Here is a 12,477-nt window from a genome sequence, read left to right on the forward strand (position 1 = left end):
ACAAGAGCCCAGGAGCTGATGGATTCTCTAGGGAATTCTACCAAACATTCAAAGAAGAAATAGTACTTATTCTTCTGAAGCTGTTACAAAAAATAGAAACAGAAGGAAAACTTCCAGACTCTTTCTATGAAGCCAGTATTACACTGGTCCCCAAACCAGGCAAAGACCTTATGAAAAAGAATTTCCGACCAATATCCCTGATGAATATAGATGCCATGATTCTCAACAATTCCTAGCTAGTAGGATCCAAGAGTACATTAAAAAGATTATCCACCATGATCAGGTGGGATTCATCCGTGGGATTCAAGTGTGGTTCAACATTGACAAATCAATCCATGTGATAGAACAAATTAGTAAGAGAAGAGAGAAGAACCACACAGTCCTCTCAATTGATGCAGAAAAAAACATTTGACAAGATACAACATCTGTTCCTGATTAAAACGCTTCAAAGTATAGGGATAGAGGGAACATTCCTCAACTTCTGTGAAAAACTCACAGCAAATATCATCCTCAATGGGGAAAAACTGACAACCTTCCCTTTGAGATCAGGAACACGACAAGGATGTCCACTCTCTCCACTGTTGATCGACATAGTGCTAGAAGTCCTAGCAACAGCAATCAGATGACGAAAAGAAATAAAATGTATTCAAATTGACAAAGAAGTAGTCAAACTTTCTCTCTTTGCAGATGGCATGATACTTTATACAGAAAACCCAAAAGACTCCACCCCAAACTACTAGAACTCATACAGCAATTCAGCAATGTGGCAGGATACAAAGTCAATGTACAGAAATCAGTTGCTTTCTTATACACTAACAGTGAAAATATAGAAAAGGAAATTAGAGAATCAATTCCATTTTTTATCGCACCAAGAACCATAAGATACCTGGGAATAAATGTAGCCAAAGAGGTAAAGGATTTGTACTCAAGGAACTCAGAACACTCATGAAAGAAAATGAAGAAGACACAAAAAGATGGAAGACCATTCTATCCTCATGGATCAGAAGAATAAATATTGTTAAAATGTCTATACTACCTAGAGCAATCTATACTTTCAATGCCATCCTGATCAAAATTCCACTGGCATTTTTCAAAGTGCTGGAAAAAACAGTCCTAAATTTTGTATGGAACCCAAAAAGACCTTGTATCACTAAGGAAATGTTGAAAAAGAAAAACAAAGCTGGGGGCATCATGTTGCCTTATTTCAAGCTTTACTACAAAGTTGTGATCACCAAGACAGCATGGCACTGGCACAAAAACAGACACATAGACCAATGGAATAGAGTGGAGAGCCCAGATATAGACCCTCAACTCTATGGTTAAATAATCTTTCACAAAGCAGGAAAAAATATCCGGGGGAAAAAAGTCAGTCTGTTCAATAAATTGTGCTGGGGAAATTGGACAGCTATGTATAGAATAGTGAAACTCAACCATTCTCTTACACCATACACCAAGATAAATTCAAAATGGATGAAAGACCTCAGCGTGAGACAAGAATCCATCAAAGTCCTACAGGAGAACATAGGCAGTAAACTCTTTGACACTGGCCTCAATGAAAGAAGCAACTTCTTTCAAGACACATCTTTTAAAGCAAAGGAAACAAAAGCAAAAATGAATTTTTGGGATTTCATCAAGATCAAAAGCTTCTGCACAGCAAAGGAAACAGTCAACAAAACAATTAGGCAGCCCACAGAATGGGAGAAGGTATTCACAAATGACACTACAGACAAAGGGCTGACATCCAAGATCTATAAAGAACTCCTCAAACTCAACACACAAACAGCAGATAATCATGTCCCAAAAATGGGCAGAAGACATAATAGACATTTCTCCAAAGAAGACATACAAATGGCTAACAGGCACATGAAAAAATGTCACCAACATTAGCCATCAGGGAAATTCAAATCAAAACCACATTGAGATACCACCTTACATCAGTCAGAATGGCCAAAGTTAACAAGACAGGAAAAAACAAATGTTAGAGAGGTTGTGGAGAAAGGAGAACTCTCTTAGACTGTTGGTGGGAATGCAACTTGGTGCAGCCACTTTGGAAAACAGTGTAGAGATTGCTCTAAAAGTTAAAAATAGAGCTACCTTATGACTGTGTAATTCCACACTGGGTATTTACCCCAAAGATACAGATGTAGTGAAAAGAAGGGCCATCTCTACCCCAATGTTCTTAGCAGCAAAGTCCACAATCAACAATTTGTGGAAAAAGCCAACAGACAAATGGATAAAGATGTGGTACAATAGAATATTACTCAGCCGTCAGGATGAATACCCAACTTTTATATCAACATGACGGCACAGGAGGTGATTATGCTGAGTGAAATAAGCCAAGCAGAGAGAGTCAATTATCATATGGTTTCACTTACTTTTGGAACATAAGGAATAACATGGAAGACACTTAGGAAAAGGAAAGGAAAACTGAATTGGGGCAAATTGGGAGGGGGAGATGAATCATGAGAGACTGTGAACTTGAGAAACAAACTGAGGATTTTAGGGGGGGTGGGGATGAGTGAGTCTGGTGTTGGGTATTAAGGAGGGCATGTATGGCATGGAGCACTAGGTGTGATACATAAACAGTGAATTTTGGAACACTGAAAAAAACTTTAAATAGTTATAAATAAAGTGGAAAATAGAAAAATAATAGAAAAGTCAACAAAACAAAATTTGGTTATTTGAAAAGATTAACCAAATTGACAAATCTCTAGGTGGATCAGAAAGAAAAAGAATACTCAAGGTAATAAAATTGGAAATGAAATTAGGATAGAAGGAACATATATCATAAAGGCCTTATATGAAAGACTTAACAGCTAGTATGGTCCCCAATGAATAAAAACAGTTTTTGCCCTGAGGTCAGGAACTTGACAGGGATGTCCACTCTCACCTTTGTTGTTCAACATAGTTCTGGAAGTCCTAGCCTTTACAATTAGACAACAAAAGGAAATAAAAGGCATCCAAATTGGCAATGAAGAAGTCAAACTTTCATTCTTCACAGATGATATAATACTCTATGTGGAAAACCTGAAAGATTCCCCCAGGAAATTGCTAGATCTGATACAGGAATTCAGCAAAGTGGCAAGGTATAAAATAGACATTCAGAAGTCTGTTGCATTTCTATATACCAACAATGAAGAAGCAGAAGGAGAACTCAAGGAATCAATCTATCCCACTTACAACTGCACCAAAAATCATAAGATACCTTGGAATAACCTAAACAAAGAAGTAAAGGATCTGGAATCTGAGAACTAAGAACTAAGAACACTTATGAAAGAAGTTGAGAAAGACAGCAAAAAATGGAAAAATAGTCTATGCTCATGGATTGGAAGAACAAATGTTAAAACGTCTATGCTGCCCAAAGCAATCTACACATTCAGTCCAATCTCTATCGAAATACCATCAGCATTTTTCACAGAGCTGAAACAAACTATTCTCAAATTTATATGGAACTAGGAAAGACCCCAAATAGCCACAGGAATGTTGAAAAAGAAAACCAAAAGCGGAGGCATCACAATTCCAGACTTCAAGCTGTATTATCGAACCATAATCAACAAGACAGTATGGTATTGGCACAAAAACAGACACTTAAACCTGTGGAACAGAAGAGAGAACTGAAAAATGAACCCACAACTTTATGGCCAACTAATCTTCAATGAAGCAGGAAAGAATATCCAATGGAAAAAAGACAGTTCCTTCAACAGATGGTGTTGGGGAAAATGGACAGCCCCATGCAGAAGAAGAGACTGGACCACTTTCTTACACTGTACACAAAAATAAATTCAAAATGGATGAAAAGCCTAAATGTAAGACAAGAATCCATCAAAATTCTAGAGGAGAAAGCAGGCAGCACCTCTTTTACCTCGGCCACACCAACTTTTTACCTAACATATCATCAAAGACAAGAGACACGGAAGCAAAAATGAACAACTGAGACTTCTTCAGGATAAAAACCTTCTGTACAGAGAAAGAAACAATCAACAAAACTAAAATGAAGCCGGCGGAATGGGAGAAGTTATTTGCAAATGACATATCAGATAAAGAACTATCCAAAATCTATAAAGAACATTTCAAACTCAACACCCAAAAAACCAATAATCTAGTTAAGAAATGGTCAGAAGACATGAATAGACACTTTTCCAAAGAAGACATCCAGATGACTAACAGATGCATGGAAAGTTGCTCAACATCACTCAGTATCAGGGAAATTCAAATCAAAACCACAATGAAATATCACTTCACACCTGTCAGAATGGCTAAAATGATCAACTCAGGAAACAAGAGATGTTGGCAAGCAGTAGAGAAAAGGGAACGCTCTTACACTGTTGGTGGGGGTGCAAACTGGTGCAGCCACTCTGGAAAACAGTATGGAGGTTCCTTGAAAAGTTAAAAATGAAGCTGTCTTATGACCCAGCAATTGTGCTACTAGGTATCTATCCAAAGGATGCAAACATAGTGAATCAAAGGGAGCACATTCACCCCAATATTTATAGCAGCAATGTCCACAATAACCAAACATGGAAAGAGCCCCAATGTCCATCAACTGATGAATGGATAAAGAAGATATGGCTTATATATACAATGGACTATTACTCAGTGATTAAAAAGCATGAAATCTTGCCATTTGCAAGAATGTGGATAGAACTAGAGTGTATTATGCTAAGCAAAGTAAGTCAGAAAAAGGCAAGTACCATATGATTTAGCTCATACATGGAATTTAAAGAAAGAAAACAGATGAGCATAGGGCAAGGAAAAGAAAAATAAGATAAAACAGGGAGGCAAACCACAAGAGACTTAAATATAGAGAACAAACTGAGGGTTGCTGGAGGAGTGTCAGTGGGGCATGGACTAAGTGGGTGATGGTCATTAAGGATGGCACTTGTTGGGATAAGTACTGGGTTTTAAGTTTTCAATTAGCAATAATAATGCCTTGGATAAACCTCATTGACTATGATACTGCCCCTGCACAAAGCTAGTACTGGGTGTTAAGTGTAAGTGATGAATCATTAAATTGTACTTCTGAAATCAATACTACAATATATGTTAACTAATGAATTTAAATTTTAAAAAGAAGAGAGAAAGAAAATTCTTCCTGATTGAAAAAAGAGAAATGAAAGTAGGAATGTTACTACCATTTTTTTAATCTTAAAAAGTTTATAAAAGAATGCAATGAACATTTATATATCAACAAACTGGACAACCTAAATGAAAGGGACGAATTCCTAGGAGCATACATAGACCAAAACCAAGTCATAACAAGACTTTAAAAAACCAATAGAAGAGATAAATGAAACCAGTAATTGGTTCTTTGAGAACATCAATAAAAATTGATAAACCTTTAGAAAGACTCATCAAAAAAAGTTAAGATTCAATAAATAAAATTAGAAATAAAGGAGAAAAAACTAGCACCACAGAAATACAAAAGATTATAAGAAAATAGTATGAAAATTATATGCCAACAAATTGGACAAACTAGAGGAAATGGATAAATTTATAGGAACTTACAACTTTCCAAAACTGAGTCAGGAAGAAATAGAAAATTTGTACAGACCAATTACTAAATGAAATTGAATCAGTACTAAAAAACAAAACCCAAGAAAACAGAGCAAAACAAACCCTCTGAACAAATAAAAATCCATGACCAGATAGTTTCACAAATGAATTCTACCATACATTTAAAGAAGAATTAATACCTATTTTTCTCAAACTATTCAAAAAAATGGAAAAGGAAGGAAAGATTCCAAATTTATCCTATGAGGCCATTACCCTGATACTGAAACAAAATAAAAACACTACAAAAAAGAATACTATAAACCAATATCTCTGATAAACATAAATGCAAAAATCCTCAACAAAATATTAGCAAACCAAATCCAACAATACATTTAAAAAATCGTTCACCATGATCAAGTGGGATTTATTCTAGGGATGCAAAGGCAGTTCCATATTCACACATCAATCAGTCACAAATCAATACAACAACAAGATAAAGGATAAAAATCATATGATCATATCAATAGATACAGAAAAAATCATTTGACAAACTACAACATTCAGTCATGATAAAAACTCTCAAAAAGCAGGTTTAGAAGGCACATACTCAGTATAATAAAGGTCACATGTGAAAAACCCATAGATAATATACTCAATGGTGAAAAACGGAGATTTTTCCTCTAAGATGAGGAAAAAGACAAGGATGTCCACCCTTACAACTTTTTAAAAAAACTTTTATCTATTTATTATTAGAGAGAGAGGTGAGCAGGGGAGGATCAGAGTGAGATGGACAAGCAGAGGCTGCACTAAGTATAGAGCCTGATATGGGGTTCAAACCCATAATGCTGAGACCCTGACCTGAGCTGACTAAGAGTCAGATGCTCAGTGGACCAAGCCACCTAGGCACCCCTCTCACAACTTTTATTCAGCATAGTAATTCAACAAGTCCTAACCAGAACAATCAGATAAGAAAAAAAAAAAAAAAGGACATCCCATTGGTAAGGAAAAAGTAAAACTCACTATCTGTGCATGACTTGATACTGTATATAGAAGATCCTAAAGATTCCACCAAAACTTCTAGAACTCATAAGTGAGCTTGGTAAAAAGTTGCAGGATACAAGACCAATGTACAGAAAACAGTTGCAATTCTACACACCAGTAATGAAGTAAGAGTAAGAGAAATTAAGAATATTATTCTATTCACAATAGCACCAAAAATATTAAAATACCTATGAGTAACCTTCCAAAAACTATAAAACCTTGATGAAAGAATGGAGAGATATTCTATGCTCATGGATTGGAAAATCCAATATTGTTAAAATGTACATATTGTCCAAATCACTCTACAGATTTAATGCAATCTCTATCAAACACCAACAACATTTTTCACAGAACTAGAACAAATTATCCTAAAATTTATGTGGAGCTATGAAAGACCCCAAGTAGCTAAAGCAATCTAGAAAAAAGAACAAAGCTGGAGATATCACAGTCCCAGATTTCAAGGTATAGTAAGCTGAAGTCATCAAAACAGTATGGAACCAGTACAAAAGTAGACATGTGTATCAATAGAACAGAACAGAGAGTCCAGAAATAAACCCATACTTCTGCGATCAACTAATCTACAATAGAGGAAGCTAGAATATACAGTGGCAAAAAGACCATCTCTTCCACAAATGGGGTTGGGAAAACTGGGCAACTATGTGCAAAAGAATGAAACCAGACCACTTTCTAATACCAAACACAAAAATAAGCTCAAAATACTTTAAAGACCTAAATGTGATACCTGAAACCATAAAATTCTTAGTAGAAAACCTAGGCACTAATTTCTTTGACATCAGACATAGAAATATTTTCCTAGATATGTCTTCTCTGGTAAGGGAAACAAAAGGGAAATTAAACTATTGAGACTACACCAAAATAAAAATATTTTGCACAATGAAAGGAACCATCAACAAAACAAAAATACAACTTAATGAATAGGAGATGTTTGAAATGATAGATCCAATAAGGTGTTAACATCCAAAATGTATAAATAACTTATACAACTCAATGTCAAAAAACTCAAACAATCCAATTAAAAAGTGAGCAGAGTACCTGAATAAACATTTTTGCAAAGAAGACATACAGATGGCCAACAGACACATGAAAAGATGTTCAACATCACTCATCGCCAGGGAAAATACAAATTAAAACCACAATGAGATGTCACTTTATACATGTCAGAATGACTAACATTAAAAATGTAAGAAATAACAAGTTTTGGCAAGATGTGGAGAAAAAGGAATCTTCATGCATTATTGGTGGGAATGCAAATTGGTGCAGTCACTGTAAAAAACAATATGGAGTTTCCTTAAAAAATTAAAAATACAATTACTGTATGATCCAGTAATTCTATTAGTAGGTATTTACTCAAAGAAGATGAAAACAGTAATTTGGAAAGACACATGCAATCCTATGTTTATTGCAATATTATTTAACAACAGCCAAGATATGGAAGCAACCCAAGTGTCCACAGATAGAAGAATGGATAAGGAAGATGTGGTGTATATATATATATATACAATGGACTATTACTCAGCTATAAAAAGGTGAAATCTTATCATTTGCAACAAGATTGTAACTAAAGAGTATAATGCTAAGTGAAATAAAGTAGTCAGAAAAAGACAAATATCACATGATTTCACTCATATGTAAAATTTAAGAAACAAAAAAATGAATAAACAAAGAAAAAAGACAGAAAGAAAGAAAGAACAAAAGAACTCAAATACAGAGAACAAACTGGTGGTTGTCAGGGGGGAATGGATAAAATGGATGAAGGGGGTGAAGAGTATACTTATCATAAATGTATAGAATTATTTAATTATACTGAATACCTAAAACTAATATAAGACTATATGTCAATTATGCTTAAATTAAGAAAAACAAGAGAGTCATTAAATAGAAAATTTGCATAGACCTATAACTAGTAAGAAAATTGAGTTAGTAATAAAAATTTCCCAGCAACAACAAAAAAGCCCCAGACAAGATTATTTTACTGGTGAATTCTATCAAACATTTTTTTTTAAAGATTTTATTTATTTATTTGACAGAGAGAGAGATCACAAGTAGGCAGAGAGGCAGGCAGAGAGAGAGGAGGAAGCAGGCTCCCCGTGGAGCAGAGAGCCTGATGCGGGGCTCGATCCCAGGACCCTGAGATCATGACCTGAGCCGAAGGCAGCGGCTTAATCCACTGAGCCACCCAGGCGCCCCTCTATCAAACATTTAAAGAAGATTTAATACCAATCCATTTCAAACTCTTCTTAAAAACAGTTGAAGAGTTGAGGACCCTTCATAACTCATTTCATGAAGCAAGCACTGCCACAATACCAAAACCAGATACAGAAACACTGACAGAAAATTGCACACCAATATTTCTTATGAATGTATAGATATAAAAGTTTTCAACAAAATACTAGCAAATTGAACTCAGCAGCATATTAAAAGAATTACACACCAAAGTCAAATGAATTTTATTCTTGAAGTGTAAGGATGATTCAATGTACAAAAAATCAAACAGTGAAATAAGTCACAATAATAAGATGACTTTTATCTTATTTTTTAAATTTAATTTTATTTTTTCAGTGTTCCAAGATTTATTGTTTACACACCACACCCAGTGCTCCATGCAACACATGCCCTCCTTAATACCCACCACCAGGCTCACCCATCCCCCCACATTCCTCCCTTCCAAAATCCTCAGTTTGTTTCTCAGAGTCCACAGTCTTTCATGCTTCATCTCACCCTCCGATTTGCCTCAATTCACTTTTCCTTTCCTTCTCCTAATGATGTCCGTGTTATTCCTTATGCTCCACCAGTGAAACCATAAGATAATTGACCTTCTCTGCTTCACTTACTTCACTCAACATAACCTCCTCCAGTCCCATCCATGTTGATAGAAAAGCTGGGTATTCATCCTTTCTGATGGAGGTATAATATTCCATTTTATATATGGACCATATCTTCTTTATCCATCCATTCATCTGTTGAAGGGCATCTAGGCTCTCTCTTGCACCTGGCTCTCTCAGGCACAGGTGGGGTTGCACCCAGCCCTGGCAGTGGCGCAGGTCTTAGGTTGCAGAAAGACCAGGGCCTAGGGACTGCTGACTGGATATTCAGCTCAATTTAGGGGACCCATTGAAACAGGGTCTCCTACTTCTCTGCTATCTTGTCCCTCCCCCTCTATTTTAACCTTTATTAATTCTGTCCTTCTACTGACTTTGAGTTAATTTTCTCTTCTTTGCCCAATTTCTTATGGTGTAAAATCAGGTTATTGATTTGAAATCTTTCTTCCTTTTTAATGTAGGGATTACAAATTTCTATTTCATACTGCTTTCTTTGCATCCCATAAGTTTTGGTATGTGGAGTTCCATTTTTACTTGTCTCAAGATATTTTCTAATAAAGTTTCCTAACTCTTTACTCAGCCATGTTGAATCTGCCAATGAGCGATGCCAAGGAATTCATCATTTCTGTAACAGTATTTTTTATTTCTACAACTTTCTTTTTATTTCTTTCTTACAGTTCTTTAATTTTATATTGCCATGGGTTATTATATCTTGTCTACTTTTTCTCATTAGAGCTCTTAACTTATTGGTAATACTTATTTTACAATACTTATCTGAAATTCCAACAACTTTGAGTCTGATTCTGATGATAACTTTGTCCTTCAGACATTGTTTCTTCTTGAATTTAGCCAGCTTTATAAATTTTTGTTGAAAACTGGACATATTGTATAGGGTAATAGGTACTGAGGCAAACAGTCTTTTAGTGTAAGGATTTACATTAATCTGGCTAAGAGTTTGTTTTAATATTTGTCATAGCTAAAGGCACCAGACTTCATATTACTCTAGTGGGCTTACACCCCCTCCTTTTTCTCCCCCTCATTCTCCTCCTCTGTCCTCCTTTTCTTTCTTCTTCACTGTCACAGTCTTTTTTCCCTCCTTCTCCTCTTCCTTCTTCTCCTTCTTGTCCTTTTCCTTCTTATCCTTCTTCTCTTTCTTTTCCTCTTCCTCCTTTTCCTTCTTCTTCTGGATTGCTTCCCTTTGTTCTGGTCCTTAGATGGAATCTTTGTCTTGTAGCTCTTAGAGTTGTAACACTGCTATTATTACTGGATTCTTCTTATTGTTTTAACAGGGAGAGTGGGTAGGGTGGGAAGGAAATTGATGTTCCTTTATCTCCTAAGATTCGAAGTAAGTCTCAGTCCTTTTGGAGGTTACCTCAGGGGTGGGGTTAAACTTTCCGAAGACTTCCGGTGCTGGGGTGGCTCAGTGGGTTAAGCCTTTGCCTTCAGCTCAGGTCATGATCTCAGGGTCCTGGGATCAAGCCCCACATTGGGAATCTCTGTTCAGCAGGGAGCCTGCTCCCCGCCCCCCCACCCCGCCTGCCTCTCTGCCTACTTGTGATCTCTGTCAAATACATAAATAAAATCTTATAAAAAAAAACTTCAGAAGACTTAATCCCTTCTCCCCTACTGTTTCCCGTCTATTTCCTTGCGGTTCCCTCCCAATTGACTATATCTTATATTATGTATTTATTTACTTATATACTTATTCACTTATTCTTACCTGAGACAGGAAGGTTGGAGAGAACTGGAATGGGGTGAAGTTCCTTTCTTTCAGGTTGGAAAAGTTTCAGAATAGCCCTCTGGAGAAGTCCTTCCCCTGTGAGGTATACCTGCTGGGAGAAGGTTCTGGAAGGTTTAGCAGTAGCTACCTTTCCATTCCCTCTGCCATGCCCACGAGGGGATCTTTCTCTATCCTCATCCTGAAAACTTGATGTTTCCTAGAGGAAAGGACTATGAAAGCATATGCCTCCCTTGACTGTCTATCTCCCCAGCATTCTACTCGTGCTTCAAGAATTTGTCAAAATTACTTTTTAACTCTTCCTACCAGTTTTTGTCATTTTGGAGCTTCTGCTCCAGGTCTTGGTTGTTGTATTTCTCTGAATGCGCCTGTTTTTCCGTGTTTCAAGGAAGTTATTTGCCATTTTCCGATGGGTCAAGAAAAGTCATTGATTTTATTTGTCCATATTTTTCTTGTTGTAAGGATAGAAATGACCATTTTCAAGGTCTTACATGTAATAACAAAAGAAAAACCACCTTTCTTCTCCTAAATATGGGTATGTGTGATATATCCCTATCTCCATGGAGCCTAGGGCATTAACATCAGGACCTGAGGACAGTTGTTCCTTGCAGTAGGACAGGAAACAGGATGTGTTTTTCATTTTTTTAAAAAGATTTTATTTATTTATTTGACAGAGAGATCACAAGTAGGCAAAGAGGCAGGCAGAGAGAGAGAGGGGGAAGCAGGCTCTGTGCTGAGCAGAGAGCCCGATGCGGGGCTCGATCCCAGGACCCTGGGATCATGACCTGAGCCACCCAGGCGCCCCATGTTTTTCATTTTTTAAATGCTTCTTTTCACTGTTAAGTTTCATTTTTACAGTTTTTAAGAGGACTTTAATAAAGAAGATTTAGGAGAATAAAAAGTGAGCACTGCATTGTTTGTAATGACAAAAATCAAAATAATTTGAATATCCATCCATAGGAGAATGTTTAAATTAATTCCTACCTATAGGAGAATGTTGTGGAGCTATTCAAGAGAATGGAGAAACAGTTCGCTGATGGTACCTGCTAAGAAGATGTCGAGAGAGAGAGAGAGAGAGAGAAAGAGAGAGAGAGAGGAAGAATGAGAGCAGGCAGGAGCAGAGGGGGGAGGGGCAGAGGGAGAGGGAGAAGCAGACTCCCCAGTGAGCCATGAGCCAGATGCTGGCTCCATCCCAGGACCCTGAGATCATGACCTGATTGGAAGGCAGATGCTTAAGAGAAATAAGTCAGTCAGAGAAAGACAAATACCATATGATTTCACTTATATATGCAACTTACAAAACAAAACACAGGAACTTAGGAGAAGGGAAAGAAAAATAAAATAAAGTAAAAACAGGGAGGGAGG

The 12,477-nt window shown here is 36.6% G+C and overlaps 1 pseudogene; it reads right to left on the reverse strand.

Moving 5' to 3' along the window:
• Nucleotides 1-4,889: 4,889 nt before the first annotated feature.
• Nucleotides 4,890-4,974, reverse strand: LOC123951208 (annotated as a pseudogene).
• Between the last annotated feature and the right edge of the window lie 7,503 nt (nt 4,975-12,477).

The sequence above is a fragment of the Meles meles genome, chromosome 9, assembly GCF_922984935.1.
Source record: "Meles meles chromosome 9, mMelMel3.1 paternal haplotype, whole genome shotgun sequence".
In the NCBI taxonomy this organism is placed as follows: Eukaryota; Metazoa; Chordata; class Mammalia; order Carnivora; family Mustelidae; genus Meles; species Meles meles.